A 12,097-nucleotide genomic window follows, 5' to 3' on the forward strand; every position below is an offset into this window, starting at 1 on the left:
GCTGCATAGGCAGAGAGCTACTCGTCAGGTGCAAAAGCATCGCCGTTGTGCGATGCTTTTGCATGTTTGCAGGTAGGATGGGGAGGGTAGGACCCGGCATGCGGGGCGGACTTGCCCTGGGCTGGGCATCCCCTTGCTTGCCAAAGATTTTTTGCACATCTACAATCAGGTATGAATTAGGCCCCAAACCCGCTATCTGAATTTAGTTTGGTTCTGATGCAGAGGCCATTACAGATGGTATACAGGAAGACTTCATGGGTATAAAATATAGAGGCAATAAATTAATAATAAGCACCCGGAACAGTACCCTAACATTCAAAATTTAAGAAGCAACATGTTCCCAGCCACCAGGCTCAGTCTGCACACATCCATAAAGTTATTTCTCTATCACAACAAACAACATACTTTAACAGAAAGCCATCTGGACCAAGGAACCAGAAGGTACCATCTGTGGAATATTAAAAGGATAAGGAGCTGCAGGATGCTGTGCCAGTGCCTACAGGAGTATGGTGGAACTTGTAGCTCTGCACACACTGAATAACCACAAAGGCTGCTATCACTAAAACAGAACTGAACTGAACTGTATAACTAAGCAGATGAACAAAATACAATCCCCATATTTATGAAGGAAAAAGAACAACAACAAAAACCGGTATTCCATCAACTAGTCGCATTCCCCCATTCACACACTAATAATTCCCCCACACATGCTTACCTAGTAATGACACGACGTCACTTCCAAGAGCCGGGAATTATTATGAGCACTACACTGTCAGTGGAAGCTAAGGACACACCACGCCGCCATATTTGTTACTGGAACATGTCCCTTATATGCCTGACAACCCCGGAAAATAAATTTTCGGACTTCATTTTTTAGTTTCAACTTCATATTTAGATTATATGTTACCATAAAGATTTAGTAAGGCTGTTTAATAGTTTCGTGTATATCAAATAAAAAAAATTAGCAATTGTTTACAAGGAATTTACCCAAATCCAACATGGCGGCGCGGAGAGGCCTGCTGATGACGTATGAGGCGGTACGCGCAGAATCTGTCGCAGATCGGAGAAAGGAGCCCAGGAAACGTGAGTGACAGGCTCAGCTGAGCGGCCAGGTGAGTGACTGTATGAGACGAGTGTGTTACCTGCTATTCATCCGGCATAACCGCGTCCAGTGCGGGGCAGCCGAGAGCCTGCGGTCTCAGCTCTTCCTGCAGAGGCCGCCTGCTGCATCCAGCTGCTGTGGCACTACCTGTCACCACTCTCACCTGCTGATCAGTTGCATCAGTTATTGTTACGTTTATGTTGCTGCAATGGAAATAGCAGTAGATGATTATCACACCCTGTAATGCTTGAGGCTGGCATGGCTGCACGTACATGAAGTTGGTTGGAATTTTACACCTTTATTTATTAAGTTGAGGAAAGGCCTTTCTCCTGTGTTTTCTTAATTCACCAACAGGTTAACACTGCGGAAATCTTGATTTCCCCAGTGCCGTGTTGCTCCCCAGTGTCCCATGGATCTCTGTGGGGATGGAAACCGCAATTATTTAATAAGCTTTGATGCAGGGCCGGATCTAGGGGGGGGCGAAGGGGGCGACCGCCCCCCCCCCTAACACAGTCATAGCCACGCCCACTTTGAGCAGAAGAGAGCTCTCCGGGGAGAGCATGAGGCAGAACGATGTGCTGCAGCTTATACCACAGCTGCACAGAGGAGCCAGGAGAGCAAGGGTTACAGAGCATTTGCCCCTCACTTGCTGGTGTGTGGGTACTAGGGCTAATAAATGCAATTACCCCATAGCACAGTCACATGTACATAGAACAATCACAAAGCTCTATCTCAGTCTCACTCAAAAAGTTCAGTCAGAATTGAGAGAGGAGGAGTTAGGATTGCAGATGGGAGGAGTTGGGACTGTAGAGGGAGGAGTCAAGATTAAACAGTAAACCGCCCCCCCCTAAAGAAAAGTCTAGATCCGTCCCTGCTTTGATGGGTAATGTTTTCTTGACATGGTGTTACCTTATACCTGTCTATGTGAGGGTGACTTGCAAAGCTGAAGAAGTAGAAATCTGTATATGTACAAAGAGAAAAAGTATGACTCTTGTTTGGGCGCACTCTTATTATATTATCATAAATGATACCTAGTAGGAGATAAGTCAATAACAATGTTGTTATCGTCTTTAGTTAGTACCCTTCTCAACACGTAAAAACTCAAAACAAAATAAATTCAACATGGCCATGATTATACAATGCGGAAAATATGTCGGGATGAAACAACTTATTGAATTTGGAAGTAACAAGAGTCATACTTTTTCTCTTTGTACATATACCTTTGTCTATTTTTTATGACTCCGGGCGCACCGCCACACGGACAGACAGGAATTTCCAAATAGTATTGTCCATTTTTGGTTTCTAGATAATTCACAGTGTAATTTTGAATCTAGGTCTGTGCAGGATCAAAAACCTTTGTTCCCTCACGAAGTAGAAATCTGCCCTGGGTTAAAACTCAGCGCGCATGCGCATTCTGCAAGAGCTCCTCCCCTGGCAGTGGGGTTTCGCTTGGGGAGCTCATGATTGATGAATTGCAGTCAAAGGCGTAACAAGGGTTTTTGGAGCCCAGGGCAAGATTCTGAATGGCAGCTCCCCCCTTCAAAGATTAAAAAACCAAGCTATGTGCACGTGCCCCCCCCCCCCCCCCCAAAAAAAAAATTTTACAAAAAAAATGGGCGTGGTCACACACCAGAGGGGCGTGGCTACTGAAAATGGAGTGTGCCGACATGACACGCCACCTGTTTCACGTCACAGTGGAAACATTCTTTTCAATTACACATGCAACTTACCTGTATGATGGTCTCTTACAATGTGGAACCTCTGTAGAACTGTATCCTCTAAGGATAATACAGGTTGAGTATCCCATATCCAAATATTCCGAAATACGGACTTTTTTGAGTGAGAGTGAGATAGTGAAACCTTTGTTTTTTGATGACTCAATGTACACAAACTTTGTTTAATACACAAAGTTATTAAAAATATTGTATAAAATGACCTTCAGGCTGTGTGTATAAGGTGTATATGAAACATAAATGAATTGTGTGAATGTAGACACACTTTGTTTAATGCACAAAGTTATAAAAAATATTGGCTAAAATTACCTTCAGGCTGTGTGTATAAGGTGTATATGTAACATAAATGCATTCTGTGCTTAGATTTAGGCCCCATCACCATGATATCTCATTATGGTATGCAATTATTCCAAAATACGGAAAAATCCCATATCCAAAATACCTCTGGTCCCAAGCATTTTGGATAAGGGAGACTCAACCTGTACCACCATAATCTCCCCGCTGCGTTGTCTCTCAGCACACCATCTCCCGCGAGGCTATGCCCCCACGTTTAATATGCAAAATGTTGGGGGAAAACACACACTTACACACTAAGGTTAATTGGCTCCCTACAAAAATTAACCCATCAGTATATTTTTGGAGTGTTGGTGGAAACCCATGCAAATACATGGAGAATATACAAACTCCACACAGTTACAGCCATGGGGGTAAATTTACTAAGGTCCCGATTTTGACCGAGATGCCGTTTTTTCATCAAAGTGTCATCTCGGTAATTTACTAAGCAATAATCACGGCAGTGATGAGGGCATTCGTAATTTTTTGCAAGTCCAAGAAAAAAATTACGAATGAATACACCATCGGTCAAAACGCGGCTGTTTAAGTATGAATCTCGGTAATTTACTAAGAAGTGCAAAGCAAAAAAAAAACAAACACTGCCGTGAAAAATTACAACTCGTAAAAAAGTGCTAAAAAAAAACAGACCTGCTTTTTTTTCCCGTGATTGGATAGGCATGCAGGGATCCATGAGATCCGTGCATGTATATCAGTGGGAAGGGGTGGGAAAGTTGTTATTTTATTAAAAAAAATTGCGTGGGGTCCCCCCTCCTAAGCATAACCAGCCTCGGGCTCTTTGAGCCGATCCTGGTTGCAGAAATATGGGGAAAAAATTGACAGGGGTTCCCCCATATTTAAGCAACCAGCATCGGGCTCTGCGCCTGGTCCTGGTTCCAAAAATACGGGGGACAAAAAGAGTAGGGGTCCCCCGTATTTTTAAAACCAGCACCGGGCTCCACTAGCTGGACAGATAATGCCACAGCCGGGGGTCACTTTGATATAGTGCCCTGCGGCCGTGGCATCAAAAATCCAACTAGTCACCCCTGGCCGGGGTACCCTGGGGGAGTGGGAACCCCTTCAATCAAGGGGTCCCCCCCCCCCCAGCCACCCAAGGGCCAGGGGTGAAGCCCGAGGCTGTCCCCCCCCCCCCCATCCAATGGGCTGCGGATGGGGAGGCTGATAGCCTTTTGTGATAATGAAAAGATATTGTTTTTAGTAGCAGTACTACAAGGCCCAGCAAGCCTCCCCCGCATGCTGGTACTTGGAGAACCACAAGTACCAGCATGCGACGGAAAAACGGGCCCGCTGGTACCTGTAGTACTACTACTAAAAAAATACCCAAAAAAAGACAACACACACACACTGTGAAAGTAAAGATTTATTACATACATGCACACAAACATACATACATACTTACCTTATGTTCACACGCAGGTCGGTCCTCTTCTCCAGTAGAATCCAAGGGGTACCTGTTGAATAAATTCTACTCACCAGATCGCGGGTCCCAGGGTCCTCGGGGCATCCATTTGTAATCCACGTACTTGCATAAAATAAGAAAACGGAAAGCCGAGCCACGAACTGAAAGGGGACCCATGTTTTCACATGGGACTCCTTTCCCCGAATGCCAGAAACCCACTCTGACTGATGTCTAAGTGGGTTTCTTCTGCCAATCAGGGAGTGCCACGTTGTAGCACCCTCCTGATCGGCTGTGTGCTCCTGTACTGAGTGACAGGCGGCACACGGCAGTGTTACAATGTAGCGCCTATGCGCTCCATTGTAACCAATGGTGGGAACTTTCTGCCCTGCGGTTGACCTAAAGTGACGTCACCGCTGAGCAGAAAGTTCCCACCATTGGTTACAATGGAGCGCATAGGCGCTACATTGTAACACTGCCGTGTGCCGCCTGTCAGACAGTACAGGAGCACACAGCCGATCAGGAGGGTGCTACAACGTGGCACTCCCTGATTGGCAGAAGAAACCCACTTAGACATCAGTCAGAGTGGGTTTCTGGCATTCGGGGAAAGGAGTCCCATGTGCAAACATGGGTCCCCTTTCAGTTCGTGGCTCGGCTTTCCGTTTTCTTATTTTATGCAAGTACGTGGATTACAAATGGATGCCCCGAGGACCCTGGGACCCGCGATCTGGTGAGTAGAATTTATTCAACAGGTACCCCTTGGATTCTACTGGAGAAGAGGACCGACCTGCGTGTGAACATAAGGTAAGTATGTATGTATGTTTGTGTGCATGTATGTAATAAATCTTTACTTTCACGGTGTGTGTGTGTTGTCTTTTTTTGGGTATTTTTTTAGTAGTAGTACTACAGGTACCAGCGGGCCCGTTTTTCCGTCGCATGCTGGTACTTGTGGTTCTCCAAGTACCAGCATGCGGGGGAGGCTTGCTGGGCCTTGTAGTACTGCTACTAAAAACAATATCTTTTCATTATCACAAAAGGCTATCAGCCTCCCCATCCGCAGCCCATTGGATGGGGGGGGGGGGACAGCCTCGGGCTTCACCCCTGGCCCTTGGGTGGCTGGGGGGGGGGGACCCCTTGATTGAAGGGGTCCCCACTCCCCCAGGGTACCCCGGCCAGGGGTGACTAGTTGGATTTTTGATGCCACGGCCGCAGGGCACTATATCAAAGTGACCCCCGGCTGTGGCATTATCTGTCCAGCTAGTGGAGCCCGGTGCTGGTTTTAAAAATACGGGGGACCCCTACTCTTTTTGTCCCCCGTATTTTTGGAACCAGGACCAGGCGCAGAGCCCGATGCTGGTTGCTTAAATATGGGGGAACCCCTGTCAATTTTTTCCCCATATTTCTGCAACCAGGATCGGCTCAAAGAGCCCGAGGCTGGTTATGCTTAGGAGAGGGGACCCCACGCAATTTTTTTTTTTGGATTTTACAGTGTTTAATTTAAAAAAAAAAAAAAAAAAAAAATGAACCCCAGCACGGATCACACAGATCCGGCCGAGATTCATTGTAAAAAAGTCGGCAGGGTTTTGCTAATCACTGCCGTAAAAATAAAAATAAAAACACGAATGACATTGACATCGGAACAAAAGAAAAACCCGAATACGGCAGCTTAGTAAATCCGTCGTAACAAATTCAAAAAGTTGCAGTTTTACACTTTCGATGTCATTCGTGATTGAACTTTGACCTGAAACGGGAAAATACGAATGTTAGTAAATTTACCCCATGGTGAGAATCAAACCCAGGACCTCAGTGCTGTGATGCAGTAATGCTAACCATAACACCATCCATACTGCTATGTCACTGCATAGATAGGTGTCAGCGTGTGTATGTCAGTGTATGCATAGGTGTCAATGTATGTAGATGTGTTTGCATGTGTACTGTATGTTGGTGTATGTATAGGTGTCAGCGTGTGTATGTATAGTTGTAGGTGTGTGTATGTTAGTGTACGTACAGGTGTCAGCATGTGTATGTCGGTGTATGTATAGATGTAGGTGTGTGTATGTCGGTGTACGTACTGGTGTCAGCATCTGTATGTCAGTATACGTAAGGTATAGCTGTCAGTGTGTATATATAGGTGCCAGCGTGCAAATGTAATTCCGTGTAGGTGTGTGTATGTCTGTGTCCATATAGATGTCAGTGTACATATAGGTGTTTGCTTGCGTATGTTAGTATATGAATAGGTGTCAGTGTGCATACATCAGTGTACGCATAGGTGTCAGCATGTGTATGTCGGTATACATATAGGTGTCAGCTTGTGTATGACAATGTACGTATAGATGTCAGCGTGTGTATGACAGTGTACGTATAGGTGTCAGCGTGTGTATGTGGCACTGTTACATCTGTGTGTGCGTGATATATGGTACAGTAATACATCTGTGTGTGATATATGGTACAATAATACAGATGTATTATACACAATAACAGCCCCCACAGGACATTATTACAAACATTAGAAGCCCCTTCACAGGGGGCTTCAGAGTTTTCTACAACATAGAGAACAGCATTGCATTGTATACATGATACATACATACACGATAGATAGATAGATAGATAGATAGATAGATAGATAGATAGATAGATAGATCACACACACACACAATAGATAGATAGATACATCACACACACACACACATACATACATACATACATACATCACACACACGATAGATAGATAGATAGATAGATAGATAGATACATCACACACACATGATACATACATACACCTCGCACACACATCATAGATATATACATACATCACACATACATACACACATACATACATCACACACACACACATGATGCATACATACATCTCACACACACACACACGCACACACATGATGGATGCATACATACATCACACACACGCATGATGCATACATACATACATACATACATACATCACACACACATGATGCATACATACATCACACACATCATACATACATACATACATTCATAAATACATCACACACACGCATGATGCATACATACATACATACATACATCACACACATGCATGATGCATACATACATACATACATCACACACATGATGCATGCATACATCACACACACACACACACATGATGCATGCCTACATCACACACACATGATGCATACATACATACATACATCACACACACACACACACACACACACACACACTGCATACATCACACATGATGCATACATACATACAACACACACACATGATGCATACATACATCACACACGATGCATACATACATACATACATACATACATACATCACACACAGTAAATCACACACACACACACACACACACACACACACACTAGATAGATAGATAGATAGATAGATAGATACATACATACATCACACACACATGATAGATAGATAGATAGATAGATAGATACATCACACACACATGATAGATAGATAGATACATAGATACATACATCACACACATATGATACATACATGTGTGCATTACACACACGATAGATAGATAGATAGATAGATAGATAGATAGATAGAGTACATTCTAGCACCCTGCACCTTTCAAATCCTTTGCAGTTCCTCTTTCCTGCCTGGGGTGTCGCTCTCTGCTCTGGTGCTTCTCAGCACACACAGGTCTGTATCACAGTACTGAGTAACAGATCAGTGTGCTGAGAAGCATCACAGCTGAGAGCGACACCCCAGGCAGGAAAGAGGAACTGCATGGATTTTGAAAGGTGCAGGGTGCTAGAATGAACACTAGATAGATAGATAGATAGATAGATACATAAATCACACACAAACAATACATACATCACATACACATGATACATGCATACATCACACACACATGATAGATAGATAGATAGATAGATACATACATACATACATACATACATACATACACACATGATAGATAGATAGATACACACACACAATAATACATGAGGCACGCACATGAGACAGACCTGATCCCCGCTGGCGTCCTCTCCGGATGTTGCATTGAGGAAGGCAGTGACCACCTCCAGCTTAGCCAGCCGGAGGACCAGGCCTCCAGAAAGCTGGGTTCATTCATCAGTAGTAGGGCCACCTTGTCCCAGGGCTGAGGCCGCTCGTGGAGAGCGCCGCCACAGCCCAGCTGCCAGTTAGCCAGGCTCTGCTCCGGGAGAAAGACGGCTGCGGAGCTGCACCTGGAAGAGCCCGGGGAAGGGAGAGCGCCACCTGCCCCATCCTGCGCCGCACACTTTGCTTCAGTCCGGAGGCCCGTGCATTGGGAGTGAGAGGGAGGGAGTTCACTGGGCCACACATACCTGCCCTGCCGCATGAGCCGTGCTGATGTCCCAGCGTTCTCCAGCTGTTGCTCCTGGAAAGAGACTACCGACCAACGTTGGGCAGGAAGAGCAGGCGGCCAGCCCCACTACCTGCAGCAGCCGCTGGCTCCTCTCCTTCCGCCATATGGGAAGCACATGCCAGCTGCTCCCACGTATCACTCGGATCTCTGCAGCAGCAAGCCTCAGAGCCAGGAGACAAGTGACGACACTGCTGCACCCAACGGCGGTGCCGGCGTCATGTGGTAATCTCCTCTCCAGCCTAGGGAGATCGGGTGTGGCTTGCTGCAGTGTAGTGAGTCACTTTGGTACGGTGGTTGGCGGCGCCTTCCTCTGCCGGGTCTGCCGGGGCGCCCAGGTCACGTGTCCTGTTCGCCCCGTGCTAGTTACGCCTCTGATTGCAGTACATGTCGATGCCTGTAATGCCTAATAATTGCAGTATTATTGGGTATGTTAATAACTACACTTGGAATGTGACTGCAGATCACTTATGTTCCTGCAGTGTGTATGCCATCTTTTGACAGTACTAACAGACTCCAGTTATGCTGGATGTGGGCTCTCTGTAAACTAAGTGGGACATGTACTAAGCAGTGATAAAAGCGGAGAAGTGGGCCAGTGAAGAAGTTGCCCATGGCAACCAATCAGCTGATCTGTATACTTTTATAGTATGCAAATTATAAAATGTAATGTCAATGCTGATTGGTTGCCATGGGCAACTTCTCCACTGGCTCACTTCTCCACTTTTATCACTGCTTAGTACATGTCCCCCTTAGGGCCTTATTCAGTTGCGATTGTAGCTGCCCAGCATGTAAAAAGTCTGCACAGAACAATCCGCCCACTGATGCATTTCTCAATTCTGCAAATGCAGCCACAGAATTGCAAATGCATTGCAAAAATCGATCACCATTCACAGTTGCAGTTGACCCAGGTCTACTCACAATAATGAGAATGCAGTTGCACCGGAAACCATGTTTTAAGTCTCAGTATTTGCAGCTGGCGTCAAATGTACGCCCTGAAAATGGCCATGACACACCTGCATTTTCGCAACCATTCCCAGCAAACGCAATGTGTACGCCCCTGAACTCCCACCACCTGTCAATCAATCTGTGATCGCACCTTGACAAGATGCGAACGCAGAATAATTTCATGTCTCGTACGCACCACTTGTGCAGATGGCTGATATCATCCGATCTGCAAATTTACAACTGAACCTGAAATGGGCCATTAGTCCGCTGTAGGTTTGGTGGTAAAAGAAGACCCTATTTTAGGGCCTAATTCAGATCTGATTGCTGGGCTGCATTTTTTGCAGTCCTGTGATCAGATAGTCGCCGCCTACAGGTGGAGTGTATTTTCGCTGTGCAAGTGTGTGTTCCTATGTGTAGCAGAGCTGCACAAAATCAGTTTGGGCAGTCTGTGCGCAGCACAGGACTTACTCTTCCAGTGCAATTGAATCCTTCTGATTGGGTCCGGAGTGACGTTAGACACTCTCGGTCAAAACGCTTGAGCCCGCCTGCGTTTTTCCGGACACACTCTGAAAACGGTCAGTTGCCACCCACAAACGGCCTCTTCCTGTCAATCACCTTGCGAACGCCCGTGTGAATGGATCCTTTGCACCATCCATCGCTGACCGCCGATGCCCGTTGTAGCCGTCCAACGCGCCTGCGCATTGTGGCACAGGCGCGTGCGCAGTCCGGATCTGATCGCCCGCTGTGCGAAAATGCACAGCAGCGGTCATATCTGTATTAGGCCCTCAGTACTTTCCTACATTTTGTGCAGAATACTTTTGCTACTGCTGTAAAGTTCGTTATCAATGTGATTCTTGGATTTCTTCTAGAATAAAAGACACTTTTAATGAAGTCCAATACATAAAAGCCTCATTCTTTTCTCACAAAGCATGCAATGAGAGGGAAAACAACTCAGCAGCTATTTTAGAGATTTTAAAAGAAAGATGTTTTCTGTAGCTCAATACAACGGCTAAAAAAAAAATAAAAAAAAATGATTTGTTGCTTAAAACTCTCAGTTGCACAAATTAGTGACAGTGTAATGCTATATCTAACACGGGATCCTTCATTGTCTATTTGCAACATTTGTGAGCCTCCCAATAAGGAAAAGTAAAAAAAAATGATAAAAATAACCTATTGCCTTTATTACATTTATGTGACAATAAGTAAAACAGATGCTTTATTTTCACCGTATGATCTTCTTGGAGTGCTTCTCCTGTATTTGCTTTCTTAGACCGGTTACACATTAGAACAACTGCCAATTGTGTAGATGGTCAGGGTGATTTCCCTTCGCTCCGGACTATCAGAGATTGCCGGTACATGCTGAGCGATTTAATGAATGACGGAACGATCTCTCGTTCCTTCAGTACACTGTACCGGGTCGTACACGATATCTTCTGGTTGGCCGTGCTGCATGGTCAACCAAAAGATGTCATATGGGAGCATGCGATCGCGCATACACACTAGACAATATGCATGATTTGTCATTCCAGTATGACAATATGCCAGTATCATTCTAGTGGGTAACCAGCCTTAAATGGTCATAATAATTGTATCTGGGACACAATATTAACTGGAAAGTGGCAACTGTTCCATTTGTTTACAGGTAAGATGACTGTTACCTGCAAATGTAAGAAACATCCTTACACATGTGTCCTAATACATGTAGCCTCAATATGCCATACAGCATGAGATGCCTGGCATGCGCAAGCTGCCAGGTCCCATGCAACTCTGCTATTGCTATTTTGCCAAAAAAATGCATCTTATTCGCAATGGAATGCAGCTAGGACGCACAAGGAGACTCTGCTGATTAAATTTATATATGACACTTTATATACACTTATATATTGTGTGTGAACGAGTTTGTATACAGAGCAGAACAGAACTTGTATTGGAAGACGCTGCAGGTGCTTCATTGTAGCACTTCCTGTACAGATTCAGATACTCAGTCATACATAATAACATACAAGTGTCATATATCCAATTAACAAGCGCAGTCTCCTCGTGCGTCCTAGTCACATAGCGTTGCGAAGAAGACACATTTTCAGCAAAAGAGACGCCCGGCCTAAAAAATTCTCTTGCGACCTGGTGTGCCAGGAAGGGCTGTTTGGCATGACTGCAGCAAAGATTTATGAGGACATATCTGTATG

The 12,097-nt window shown here is 45.1% G+C and overlaps 2 protein-coding genes across 6 annotated transcripts in view; one reads left to right on the forward strand and one right to left on the reverse strand.

Annotated features, from left to right (window-relative positions):
- The window catches only part of ASCC1 (activating signal cointegrator 1 complex subunit 1), a 729,419-nt gene extending 728,179 nt beyond the window's left edge, over positions 1-1,240 (reverse strand). For 2 of the 4 annotated variants that reach the window (XM_063961461.1, XM_063961464.1), the window contains exon 1: positions 716-821. The gene's annotated coding sequence lies outside the window, so the exon portion shown is untranslated. Of the gene's footprint in view, positions 1-715; positions 822-987; positions 1,077-1,142 lie in introns of those variants that run through there. The other 2 variants (XM_063961462.1, XM_063961463.1) reach the window with 2 other exon arrangements.
- The window catches only part of ANAPC16 (anaphase promoting complex subunit 16), a 64,488-nt gene continuing 53,416 nt past the window's right edge, over positions 1,026-12,097 (forward strand). For both annotated transcript variants that reach the window (XM_063961465.1, XM_063961466.1), the window contains exon 1: positions 1,026-1,112. The gene's annotated coding sequence lies outside the window, so the exon portion shown is untranslated. The remainder of the gene's footprint in view (positions 1,113-12,097) is intronic.

Source organism: Pseudophryne corroboree, chromosome 3, assembly GCF_028390025.1.
Source record: "Pseudophryne corroboree isolate aPseCor3 chromosome 3, aPseCor3.hap2, whole genome shotgun sequence".
NCBI classification, from domain to species: domain Eukaryota; kingdom Metazoa; phylum Chordata; class Amphibia; order Anura; family Myobatrachidae; genus Pseudophryne; species Pseudophryne corroboree.